The 14,300-nt window shown below is 34.6% G+C and overlaps 1 pseudogene; it reads right to left on the reverse strand.

Annotated features, from left to right (window-relative positions):
• Window positions 1-368: 368 nt before the first annotated feature.
• On the reverse strand, window positions 369-12,702 carry LOC112628207 (annotated as a pseudogene).
• Window positions 12,703-14,300: the final 1,598 nt, after the last annotated feature.

Genomic DNA, 14,300 nt, shown 5'->3' on the forward strand with positions numbered 1-14,300 from the left:
GTTTTTAACTACTAAACACAATATTTAAATCAAAAAATTTTTAAATGACACATTTATTTAGCATCATAATTACATTTAGCAATTAATAGCATGGGTGCAAAAAAAAAATCTACATTAAAACCCTTTGTTGGAACGCTTTCCACTTTCCACAGAACAGAAACCAACATAACCTGTTATACAATTAGTCACAAAAACAGTCCTTATGTTTTTTGCCCATACACATGAGTATTGTCTAAAACATGGCTTCTTTGTAGCAGCTAGGCCCTGCCACCACTGTGCTTGGCTGAGTTCACAAATCTGTGGTAACCTATTGCTTCCCTGTCACTTCTCTGGCTCTCCTCTCCTACTAAGCTGTTTCCTGGCAGTAATTAAAATCTGCCACTTCCATAGTTACTGCTGCTACTGGAACTGCCATAGCCACCGTGGTTTCGTGGTTTGGCAAAATATTGGCCTCCACCAACATAGGGGCCAGAGATTCTGGCTCCAAAGTTTCTTCCCTTCATGGGTCCAAAATTTGAAAACTGATTGTGATAATTGCCAAAATCGTTGTAGCTTCCACCACCTCCAAAATTGCTTCCATCATGACCAAATCCATTATAGCCATCCCCACCGCCAACAAAGCTACTGAAGTTTCCTCCCAGAAAACCAAAGTTGTCATTCCCACCAAAAACACCTCCACGACTACCACCACCATTTCCGGAACAATTTTGACCTGTTTGGCTGGATGAAACATTAGCCATCTCTTGTTTGGCAGGGCTTTCCTAACTTCACAGTTGTGGCCATTCACAGTATGGAATTTCTGAATGACAGTCTTATCCACGAAGTCATGGTCATCAAAGGGTATGAAGGCAAAGCCCCTTTTCTTGACATTGCCTCTGTCAGTCATAATTTCAGTCACTTCAGTTTTTCCATACTGTTCAGAATAATCTCTTAGGTGATGTTCTTCAGTATTTTCTTTAATGCCACCAACAAAAATCTTTTTCACAGCTAAGCGGGCACCTGATCTTTGAGAATCTTCTCTTGAGACAGCTCTCTTTGGTTCCACAACTCTTCTATCCAACTTGTGTGGCCTTGCATTCATGGCTGCATCCACCTCCTCCACAGTGGCATATGTGACAAACCCAAAGCCCCTGGAGGACTTGGTCTTTGGATCTCTCCTTACCACATAGTCCTTCAGAATTCCCCATGGCTCAGAATGTTTCCTCAGGCTCTCATCAGTTATTTCAAAGCCCAACCTTCCAATGAAGAGTTTCTGCAGTTGTTTGGGCTCTTTCGGAAACTCTGACTAGACATGACAGCAGTAGGAAGAGAAACTTGAACGATGCTTCCTCGGCGGGTGGACAGGAAGGAGTAACCTAAAGAATCTCAAATCGGATTCATTAACCATTTGTTGATTGTTAGAAGTTGTATGGCTTGTTTCTGCAACTGAGGAACATTAGCTCTGATCTATATGCCAAGCAATAATTTTTAATTGTATAACAACATTCTGTCCAACAAAAATTCTCACAAAGTCTCATGATCAGTTACTCCTCACAAACTTTTCTAATATAGTTAGAATTCTCTGTATCTATAACCCAGTAGAAGGTATTGAATGGGAGAATTTGGCTTAGGATTTATGATATATTCTACAATCTTCAGAGAGCTTTGCAATCATTGTCTACTTAATGAACACAATAGCCATGTAATGTAGGTAAGTATTATTATCCCACAATTGGGTAAAATGAGAGGTTCAGTGTCTTGTCTTGGGCGATACAGTTAGTAGGTAACAAATTAGAGATTAAGATTTGAAAATTTCTGACCCTCCATGTGTTATCTTTTTTTCCATTCTCTAAAAAGCAACTGCATTCTATTCTGGAATAAGTTTAATTTCTGCAGAAGTTAAAATTATTCCTGAATATGAATTTTTAAATATATTTTAGGCCTTTGAATTGTCTATTTTATGGAACCCATATTGCATTCACATGTAGTTTAAACCTTCCAATATGAACTGATACACATAATCCAAAATGAATAATTCATTCATTCAACAGAAGTATTATAGATGTTTAATAATACTATAAAATAGGTGGTGCTAAGGCTAAAAAGAGTCAATAAGCCAGGGTTCCTGTCTTCAATAATTTCTTTGTCATTAATACTTTATGTTATAAAGAAGCATAAATACTAATAAAATATGTATATTTCACATATGTTTAATATCTCCAAAATAATAATTTATACTAGAGAAAATTCAAATAATCTTTAAAACCTATCAAAATTAATCAATATGCTATGCTTATTTTGCTTTAGATATAAAGAAGCTTTCAAGTCCAGTTCACTGTAGTTAATAAACCAATTTCAAATTGCAAAGACATCTGGTTTATCCATAGTTACACAAGTTAAATTGAGGAAAAAATTATTAAAATGGTCTCTTACAAAATATCTCTATATCTTGTATATAGGAACTAAATATCTATTTAGTTCCAGGCAAGAAATTATTTAAACACAAAAATCTTTAAGTCAAAGAGTGTTTTGTATGACTATATATAAACACTAAACTTGTGTTCCTTGAAATGTGATGTTTTCTTTGTGTGGGAAGAATTAATTCACTTTGTCGGTAAGCTACAAAGGAGTGAATGTCACAGGAGAAAAGACTTGAATTATTATAATCCCTAAAATAAGTTATTGTTGATGATATTGGATAAGATACACTTCTAAAGGACAAATACCATTTAATGAGGGAGTGGAATGGCCTAATGAATTTTGAGGTCCCTTATGCATTTAATAGCTTGGTACTGTCTTCTGTTGTCTTATTGTTTATATTAACTTTGTTAAAATTATTTATTTGCTTTGTCTTTAAATATATTTTTAACCAATAGAGCTTCCACTCTTCAATACATGCACAAAATCTTCCAATTTCAGGGTATCATTTGAGAATAACAGAAGCAATTTTTTTTATGCAATGAGAATCTCACACATATCAGGATTGTTCAACAGGGTAGGAGTCCAATTGCTTTCCTAAGACTTTGTATTGGAAACCAAAAAACTCTAAAATAAAGTGTTTTAGTTCAGTTTTAGCTCACAAATACATGGCTTGTCTTTTGTGATAATCACAAGGGAACTTTTTAAAAAAATGAATATATATAATATATTTATCTAGCATATTTTTTTTAAAAAGCCAGGTAATCTTCCAGACATTTTAAACGTGTATTTCTTCTATTACAATACTTGTTATTTTATCTCTCTGAGGTCAGTAAGTACTACAGTCTTATTCTGGTATTACTGATGAGAAGATGAAGACAGGGCTCAGATGACATATTTATTACAGCAGAGGAAATTAATGACAGCTCTGGGATCAAACTCAGAAGCTCTGGCTCACTTACCAATAGTTTGCGTAGTTGTTTAAAATAAAGATATCACACCACAAACTGACTGTAAAACTCAACAGTGCCTCTTACCATGGCACCTGAATTTTCTCTTTAACTTAAAAATAAAAAAGAGCAATAACATCAATACATTTCTACTTATTTTTCATAAAGTTTCTAAAAATGAGAAATAGTTTGGTACATCTGTGTACAAATCCTAACTGGAAAAGTTTTTAAGCAGTAAGTGCCTCAAAAAGCTACCTCAAACATTACACGACATATTACTATGAAAGCTTCAAAGGAATTTGAGATTTGGATTGGACTGGGGAAAATTCTTTAACAGTCCATCTAGTTATACAGATTTTGTGTGGAGTTTTTCTTTATGTTTTCTTCCATGGATGTGTGTGGACATTTTTTAAAAAAGAAATCTTGAATTTTACTTTTAAACAGGACAGTAATCATGCATTTTTAGGGGAAAAAATCGGATCCCTAGAATTAATTAAACTACCTAATGATAACCATTTACTCCTATTTTCGGGCAGAGTCAATTCTACGCACCTTAATTAAGCATACTGCTCATCATAAGATAATAAAATGTAGATATTAGTACCTGAAACATTCCAGTGTTCACAAATTTTAGTTCCTGAAACTAAATTTGCCTGTAACTGAGCTAAATAGCACAGAAATCATCTTACCCAGTCAGTGTAAACCGCAGACGAGGTTACAGGGATTATTCCAGCCCAATGATTTGGAGGAATTTATCCCCACTTCTACACACACGCAAAAGGTTTTATATTGAGGGTTCTTCTCTTTTTTTAAATTGCAGCCTATTGTAGGACAGACTTTATTTATAATGTGACTTCAAAATTGGGACAATTTAAATCAAGTCCTATGTACAAAAGAATGGATGTTGGGAAAGGGAACAGAGCAAGGCTGGTGTGGTAAAGTATGGGGCACTCTGGGAAGGGAAGTAACAGAAATGGCAATAATATTCTTCAATCTTGATTATGCCATCAACCACAATTTTAGTTCTTTTTCTTTTTCTTTCTTTTTTTTTTTTTTTTTTTTTTTTTTTTTGAGATGGAATCTCGCTCTGTCGTCCAGGCTAGAGTGCTCCGCTCACTGCAAGCTCCGCCTCCTGGGTTCACGCCTCCCGAGTAGCTGGGACTACAGGTGCCCGCCACCACACACAGCTAATTATTTGTATTTTTAGTAGAGACAGGGTTTCACCATGCTAGCCAGGATGGTCTCGATCTCCTGACCTGGTGATCCGCCTACCTCGGCCTCCCAAAGCGCTGGGATTACAAGTGTGAGCCACAGCGTCCGGCACAATTTTAGTTTTTAAAGCTAAAAAGATGCAAATGAGAAAAAAAAAAGCATGAAGAGAAAATAGTTAAAGGTGAAGGTGGGTGAAATGGACATTGAGGGAAGTGCTACAGATTGATTTGCAAGTTTTCAAAAGTAGATGTTCCCTTGTCAACTCTCACCAATCATTCAGCTATATTAAGCGCTCTAAATACACTGGAGGGTCCTTAAACAGTATTTGCTATAGAGCAGAATTCAGCATGTGAACTGCAATAAAATAATTTGAGTTTGCAAAAGAATATCGTTAACTCACCCTGTATAAGTCCCTAGAATATAGTTACAGCAAAGCTTCTGGTATGCACGTCCTCCCAGTGTGTATGCGTGTGGACACGTGTATGTGTGAGATACTATGCTCTCTAAATCGCTAATTTACTCCAAAGAAGGTAGGAAAATATCCAGTATATATAAACGTGAATTGTGTATTTTAGACTCTAGTGCCACCATAAATTTCACCCTTCTTTCCATATTAGTATTAAAATATTCATGTCTGCAATTTTCAAAGAATGTTGCTCACAGCAACATCCTGTCTATCAGTGGGTCAGTATCCCACGCTGCCTTAATGGTAGCTTTCTCTAGAGTGTTTTTGTGGCAATCAACATGGAAGAAAAATACAAAAGAAGTACTATTCATCAGATATCCTTTGTATCTACAGTGCTAAGTTTGCTATATAAAATATTCACAATGTTATTTTATATATTCAGAACGAAAAACTGGAACTTAAAAATGTACATTTTGAGAGTATGTACCACATATAGACAATCTCTTCAAGTAGGAAAATAAGAGAACATTGTACTATAATTTTTATTCTACAATATCAAACACTCAGCCAATTATTATATATTCCATGGCCCAAAAGTAAGATACATATATTTCTTTTATTCTATAACATTTTTTTACATTACCATTTTTACTGATCTTTTTATTTTTCATATCAGGCAATTAAACCCATGTTCTGTCTTCTGGCAAGGTGAATAAAAATTAAATATTCATTTAAATAATCTCCATGCTTATGTTCAACAATCCACATCTAAAATATTATTAATGTGTTAAATTATTAAACATAAATCACAGGACAAAACTTTCAGCTTGTAAAAGTCACCAAGGTAAGTCATGGAATCTCAGTGTCATTTAGTTTTTTATTATATAAATTGGGTTTTTAAAAAGGCATGTAGAGTTCCTTCACATAACTAAAAATAGCTACACAAGAGTAGGTAATTATTTCATTATGCAAACGTGAAAAAACACTCCATTGATTTACACAATAAAAAAAAATTTCTAAGAGTAATGTGAAGTATTTAGTTTCCAGTTTTCTCTATGTAAGGCATCACATATTCTTTGGCATTTAAACACTCAGACATAAGGCATATTTTCCTGTTGTGAAAATAGTGTGTGCACACGTGTACTTATAAAGAATAATACAAATGTGTTGAACATAACAAGAATAAAAGTTAACAATGAGGAATTAAAACATGAATATTCATTCAAAATAATTCAAGCATCAGGATAATACTAATTTAGACTTTGTAAATACTGATTTTCACTATACTATAAGCCCTGAAGATACTCATCAAAAAAATGTTTGTTATGATTATGTTTTCAAGGAATTAAGAGAGTCATTGAACAATAAAAATGTATCCGAAGACCCATTTGTTAATCTATTCACTCATAGCTAAAGCCTGTACCCTAGCAAGCAAGCATGATCTTTTCTGCAATGTCTAACATAAACTATGGCACTTTAATAAATGATCACATTTGAAAATGTAAATGCACTTCTCTCAAGGAAAGATCAAACAGAACTCTTGTTTAATTTATGTTATGAATATACTTTTCAGTTCAAATACTCTTTCAAGATGTTTTCCTGGTAAAATTTATATATCACATATATATAAACATATAAGGAGTGATGTGAAAAACTCTGTTGGAGAAGTTTTACACTTTGCAAGTCCTTTAATGAGAGTCAGAGAATGCCATCAGGAAGACTCATAAGCATGTGTGAAGTGAGACTCATTTTAATGAAAAGCACTCTCACACACCTTATTTGCAGAAGTATACTGAGCAGTTTAAATTCCTCATCTGTCACTTTGAGGTTAGGCTTATTGAAATGCATCCTGGACCACAAAATACCCTTTTTCCTTTCTCTTGTTTTTACTACTGCTGAGTTTTTGTTCTGAAGGCCATTGATTGGTTCTGACAAGAAGCCCTACAAACAATCTTGTGAAAGACCCATTGTTGGCTCATCAGATATCTTGGTGTACTCCTATCTGAATGAAATTGTGAAATGAGAGATGTTCTGAGGGAGAATTCTTTCAGGCATGAAACCTTATTTCAAAGTTTAAAATCTATCTCCTTATTTAGATGACCAATAGCTTGTCTCTGGCTTGACTATTGTTGGTTAGTTGGTCTAGAAGAACTAATAGTAAAGCTTCTGTATTTTTCTAAAGGTAAATCCACCAGAACAAACTACTCAAAGTCAGTAGAAAGAAAATACAATAAGCTGTAAAGTGTGCTCTGGCTGAGAGAAGGTACAACAAAACTTTTGTAGATCAAAATGTGAAAAATACAATTACTTATTTATAGCTTGTCGGGTGTATTCCCATAACTCGTTTTGTTTCTGTTTTCCAGAACTTCAGGAAGATTTGGAAACACTCCCACCAAACCAATCTCTGTCTCACACCTCAGTTGTGCTCCAGACTTAAAACAATGTATTTATTTTGTTTTAAAATATCAAGAATTTCCATAGAAATTACTGAAATATTGAATATAGATTGTGGATGCTCAGTTAAATCTTTGTTTAAGTATTTGGAGATGCTACAATTTATTTTTTTATGAACTAGATTTTTTTTTTTTGCCGTAAGTTTTTTTTTTTTTTTTTTTTTTTTTTTGAGACGGAGTCTCGCTCTGTCGCCCAGGCTGGAGTGCAGTGGCCGGATCTCGGCTCACTACAAGCTCCGCCCCCCGGGTTCCCGCCATTCTCCTGCCTCAGCCTCCCGAGTAGCTGGGACTACAGGCGCCCGCCACCTCGCCCGGCTAGTTTTTTGTATTTTTTAGTAGAGACGGGGTTTCACCGTGTTAGCCAGGATGGTCTCGATCTCCTGACCTCATGATCCGCCCGTCTCGGCCTCCCAAAGTGCTGGGATTACAGGCTTGAGCCACCGCGCCCGGCCTGCCGTAAGTTTTTATACTTGTTTTTAAAATGACTAAAATTCTCTTTGGCAAATATAGCATTTTGATCTTTAATAACTAAATATTTATACAAATATAAATTAGCAGTAATAATGTGCTGTGATGACCTTGCTGTAATTATTTATGACATGACCTAAAGAATGTTATATTAATTATTTTCATAAATTTGACAGCTACTAAGGTCTATTTTTTTTTAATTTCTTTCTACTTCACTTTTCCCACATTTAACACCTAATGCAGACCATTATAAACATTTGAACTGTGAAAATCTGAACTATATTGATGCCTTAGTAAATTTCCTAGAATATAAATTCAAAATATAAATTACGAATTATCTAGCATGAGCACATCTAATCACTGACAAAGTCACCTTTTTAAAAAATACTTTAAGTTCTAGGGTACATGTGTAGAATGCACAGTTTTGTTACATAGGTATACACATGCCATGGTGGTTTGCTGCACCCATAAATTCATCACCTACATTAGGTATTTCTCCTAATGCTATCCCTCCGCTAGCCACCCATCCCCTGACACCAGTGTGTGATGTTCCCCTCCCTGTGTCCATGTGTTCTTATTGTTCAACTCGCACTTTAAGTGAGAACATGCAGTGTTTGGTTTTCTGTTCTTGTAATAGTTTGCTGAGAATAATGGTTTCCAGCTTCATCCACGACCCTGCAAAGGACATGAATGCATCCTTTTTTATGACTACATAGTATTCCATGGTGTATATGTGCCACATTTTATTTATCCAGTCTATCATTGATGAACGTTTGGGTTGGTCCCAAGTCTTTGCTATTGTGAATAGTGCTGCAATAAACATACGTGTGTGTGTGTGTGTCTTTATAGCAGAATGATTTATAATCCTTAGGGTATATATCCAGTAATGGGATGGCTGGGTCAAATGGTATTTCTGGTTCTAGATCCTTGAGGAATCGCCACACTGTGTTCCACAATCGTTGAACTAATTTACATTCCCACTAACAGTGTAGAAGTGTTCCTATTTCTCTACATCATCTCCAGCATTTGTTGTTTCCTGACTTTTTAATAATCATCATTCTAACTGGCGTGAGATGGTATCTTATTGTGGTTTTGATTTGCATTTCTCTAATGACCAGTGATGAGCATTTTTTCATGTGTTTGTTGGCTGCATAAATGTCTTATTTTGAGAAGTGTCTATTCATATCCTTCACCCACTTTTTGATGGGGTTGTTTGTTTTTTTTCTTGTAAATTTGTTTAAGTTCTTTTGTAGATTCTGGTTATTAGCCCTCTGTCAGATGGATAGATTGCAAACAATTTCTGCCATTCTGTAGGTTGCCTGTTCAGTCTGATGATAGTTTCTTTTGCTGTGCAAAAGCTCTTATGTTTAATTAGATCTCATTTGTCAATTTTGGCTTCTGTTGCCATTGCTTTTGGTGTTTTAGACATGAAGTGTTTGCCCGTGCCTATGTCCTGAATAGCATTGCTTAGGTTTTCTTCCAGGGTTGTTATGATTTTAAGTGTTATGTTTAAGTCTTTAATCCATCTTGAGTTAATTTTTGTATAAGGTGTAAGGAAGGGGTCCACTTTCAGTTTTCTGCATATGGCTAGCCAGTTTTCCCAACAGCATTTATTAAATAGGGAATCCTTTCCTCATTGCTTGTTTGTGTCAGGTTTGTCAAAGATCAGATGGTTGTAGATGTCTGGGGTTCTTTCTGAGGCCTCTGTTCTGTTCCATTGGTCTATATATCTGTTTTGATACCAGTACCATGCTGTTTTGGTTACTGTAGCCTTGTAGTATAGTTTGAAGTCAGGTAGCATGATGCCTCGAGCTTTGTTCTTTTTGCTTAGGATTGTCTTGGCTCTGCAGACTCTTTTGTCATTCCATATGAAGTTTAAAGTAATTTCTTTCCAATTCTGTGAAGAAAATCAATGGTAGCTTGATGGGGATAGCAATGAATCTATAAATTACTTTGGGCAGTATGGCTATTTTCATGATATCGATTCTTCCAATCCATGAGCATCAAATGGTTTCCCATTTGTTTGTGTCCTCTCTTATTTCCTTGAGCAGTGGTTTGTAGTTCTCCTTGAAGAGGTCCTTCACCACCCTTGTTAGTTGTATTCCTAGGTATTTTATTCTCTTAGTAGCAATTGTGAATGGGAGTTCCCTCATGATTTGGCTCTCTGTTTGTCTATTAAGGGTTTATAGGAATGCTTGTGATTTTTGCACATTGATTTTGTATCCTGAGAAAAGTCATCTTTATCTTTTCAAGTACAATAAATAGATAGCTTTCTTTGGTTGTATCATTATGCAGCGATGCAGTTGAAAGATGATAGAAAACATTTTAAAAAATAACCTCAGAATCTTTCTTTTCCTTTCATATCATGGAAAAGTTTTACTTGCCTATCATATTAGGAATTCTGAAGATCCCTTTGTGTTAAGATTGGCAGTCGAGCACCACTACATTTTTGAGCAATTTCGATATGCATTGGCATGCCCTAGGTTCCTGTTACACAGTTAAATACCATTTAGTGTAAATTTAATAGATCATTTTATTTGGGTGTAATTATAATTACAAATATGAAGAGGAATGAAAAAGAAACTTGTTGCTTATCAAATAATTTAACGAGTGTATATAGATTTAGATATTCAAAATTTATCTACTTGAAAAAATAATTTTCACACATGCATAAAACATGAAGTATGAGATTTCTAATTTTAAGAATCTGATAATTATTGTATAGACATTGTAAACTTAGCATAAAGCTTACAGAGTTTACATATTTTATTTAAGTATCCTACTGCTACTAGGTGCATGTGGTTGTTATGAGTCGTATATTTATTAAATATTCACATAAAACCTAGCAAATATATGTTCTTGGCATCTTTTGGAACTTAAAACTTATGATTGCCACATTATTATATTAAGATAGACACAATCAAATATTTTGGTTAGAGCCAGTAAATTAAGACATATAGAATTTTTTAAATTTTAATTATATTTTAAATAAAGTTAAATTAAAAAGTCTTAAATTGAATACAATAAAACTTTGTAAAATAAATATTTTTAACATCTATATATAAATATGTATGAAATCTTGAAGTATTTACATTGTTAGTTTCAGTTTACATGTTAAAAGTGTCTTGACCATTAACATATTGACATAGTGACTGTTCTAACTGACTGATGAAGAGATTGTTTCACTCATTTATTCATTCATTAAGCCAACATATATTTAGAACCTCATACTAGAGAATGGGGATACGACAGTAACCTTTCCCTGGGTTATCTACTACTAGAACACCCCTACATTCATCAAAATGTCTCCCATACTTATTATTTCTGAAAATCCCCGAAAGATAGCTTACTAACAGCTCATTTTTGTAACCAATAGCCATATTATTCCATTCTTGTATTTGCTCTTATTGTAACACATTGCAGGGGCATCAGTTCTTTTGTTTTCATCAATTATAAATATGATGAAATATTAAAGATGAAAAACAACAACTTGATTATCGGGGTCATGAGTATTTAAAATAACAAGGTGTTCTTTAAAATATATCTTTTAAAATGTATCCAGAATCCACTCACTTCTCGCTACCTCTACTGCTGCCACTATAGGTCTGTCATTATCATTCCTTGTCCCTAAATTACTGTAAAAGCTCTCTAACTGGCCTTCCTATTTTGAATCTTCCTCACTCTCTTCATTTTCACAGAGCTGCCCAATAGCATATCATTCTTCTGCTCAATACCCTAACGAAACTTCCATTTTATTCAGAGTTAAAGCCACATTCTTATAATGGCCTAAGACCTGGTTCTTCTTGACTTCTCTGACTTCCTCTTCTATTCTCATCCTTGTCCATTTCAGTTGCATTGGCCTCCTTTCTGTTCCTCAAAAATCCCTTGTACACTCTGGCACTAAGACACATGCCCTGCTCTTCTATCTTCCTGCCACCCTCTTCAGCCAAACCACTTCTTGAATAATCCTTGTTCCTCCTTCAGGTCTTTACATAAATAGCATTTCCTTGATGAACAGAATATTTAAAATGGCAACCCTTCTCTAGTCATGTGAAGCATATATCACCTTCTACCATTGTAAATAATTTACCTATCTGTTTTGTCTGTGGTTAAGTGCTTATCTCATCTACTAGAATTGGGCTAGTTGCTTATACTACATGTTCCCATTTCACTTTCTACTTTCTTTGCCATATTAATTGTTGTATGATATGATAATTGCTTGTTGAAATTCAGTCTGATCAATAAACTGCAAGGGTGGGATCATGGATTTTTTGAAATCCATGCAAATAATGAGGACCTATTAAAATGTTACATGTGCTCATTGTTAAATTCATTCATTCATCATTAAATGAATTCATTGTTAAATGAATGTTGAATATAATGTCAGATTTAGCATATTGCATTAAAAAATTTAGCATGATGCATTTAAGCTTTTTAGCAAGGCTTAATGATGGAAAATATTTTTTGGTAAATAAACACTTAGAGATTTAGATCTTGATTACCATTTTTCCATGTTCCTGGAATGAGTATGTTTTTATCTATTTATGTGTGTGTGTGTTTGTGTGTATATATATGTATGTATATATTAGAACACAATAAATACATTTAAGGATGAATCTCACATTTTTAGCATTTAGTAGTCCTGAACAGAAAAGTAGAAGACACTACAGTTTGCCAGGAAGTCAAGCCTATCGATTTCCAGGATCTGCCAGGTACAACAAATTATGTTTTAATCCCTACTGAGGACTGCGAGAAGCAATAACATCACCAGCTATGAACATACCAAATTCAAGGCTCTATTTGTTCCAGTTATCATACTCTAAACCAGGCTCAAATATATTGCAAAGATGACCAAATGAGAGGTCTGTTTGTTTAAACTTTTTTAATATTTAAAAGGAATTACAGGAAAATAAAATTTATTCAGAGGAATCATGTATGCATATATATGTCATCTTTTCTTCAAGTTTAACCACCAAATGCTTTGAGAGCTGGTAAGTCTGAGTAACACTGGTATCTGTCCTTTTTTTAACATATCAAAACCTGAGCTTAAAAAAAAATCATATCAGCTGATGATGACAGCAGAGTGTGGCAGGGCTGAGAACTCAATATTCATTTCCCAGGCTAATAAAGAGTAAATAAATATTCTGAAACTAAGGAAGGTCAGAGACTCTTTCCCACTTTACCTAAGAGCTACTGCCCAAAACAAAACAAAAAAAAAAAAATGTGTTGTGGAAAATGGTGGGTGACAACAATATAGAAATGGACTTCAGGATGAGAAATATAAAAACAGCACCACTCAATAAAAGATAAAGCTGAGAGGAGAGAAGATAGAAAAGCCCTGATTTTTCTCACCTAAGGCCAATTTCAGAGGAGGCCGAAGGGTAACAATCAGCCAAGGGTAGTAAGTGGAAGAAGGTAGGGAAAAGATGACTTAGAAGAGTGTCATCATTATGATTTAAGAAAAAAAACCAGGGGTACAGATGAAATACCCTTACACACGCAGCAGTAGCGCCCACTGGCTGTGACCTGAAACCTTCACATCTAATCAACAAGGCAGCACAGCTGGAGTGCTGTTGTAGGGAATGAGGGAGGCAGGGAGGCAGGTAGAGTTAAAGGGAAAGAAGAGACTCTAGACAATGCAATCAGCAGCAAGGGAGTATGTGATATGTCTTTTCACATTGATATTAGATGTGTTCCGCAGGTAAAATGGAATACATTTAAACATATTTTCTTCATTCTAGAAGTTCTGGATCCCAGAAGTTTACGTGAGCAGAGGTTATGCTCCACGGGATAATTTAGTATTGCAAAAAATGTATTTCAAATGGACAAAAAAAAAAAAATAGTATTAAAGTATTTTAGGATAAATTACCTTTGAATGTCAGCTTCCTTTTCCATGCTTTGAAGAATATAAGACATATCTAGAAGATTTAGTTTGTGGAAAATGAAGACTACTTAAACCAAATGGAGGTGGAGGGCCTGTACCTTTTCTTTTTTATTTTATTATAACATTGTCCTTGCAATAACTAGGGAAGTTCCACATTTTCTTTAGACACCACTAGGTGCCAACCTCTTGCAGGACACCTTTGATGCTATGTGAATTCTGTTATTTCGCTAGTACTGAATATTTAAAATTGTGATCAATTTTCTTGAGCCTGCCACTCCATTAGAATTAGAATTATTAACTCCATTCATATTAATTTTTGTTTTAAATATTACAGGGGGATGTGCTTCTGCACATTTAAGTCCACATACTATTTTACTATATTCGGTTTTCAAAAATTTTTCTTAGAGGCACAATTATCATCCCGTTCCATCTTATAATTACCATGTCTTCATCATCCTCCAGACCCCAGCTAACTGTTTCATATTTTATTCTTTCTAGACTTCTTTGAGTTCTTGCAACATTTGCAAATT

This window comes from Theropithecus gelada, chromosome 1 (assembly GCF_003255815.1).
Source record: "Theropithecus gelada isolate Dixy chromosome 1, Tgel_1.0, whole genome shotgun sequence".
NCBI classification, from domain to species: domain Eukaryota; kingdom Metazoa; phylum Chordata; class Mammalia; order Primates; family Cercopithecidae; genus Theropithecus; species Theropithecus gelada.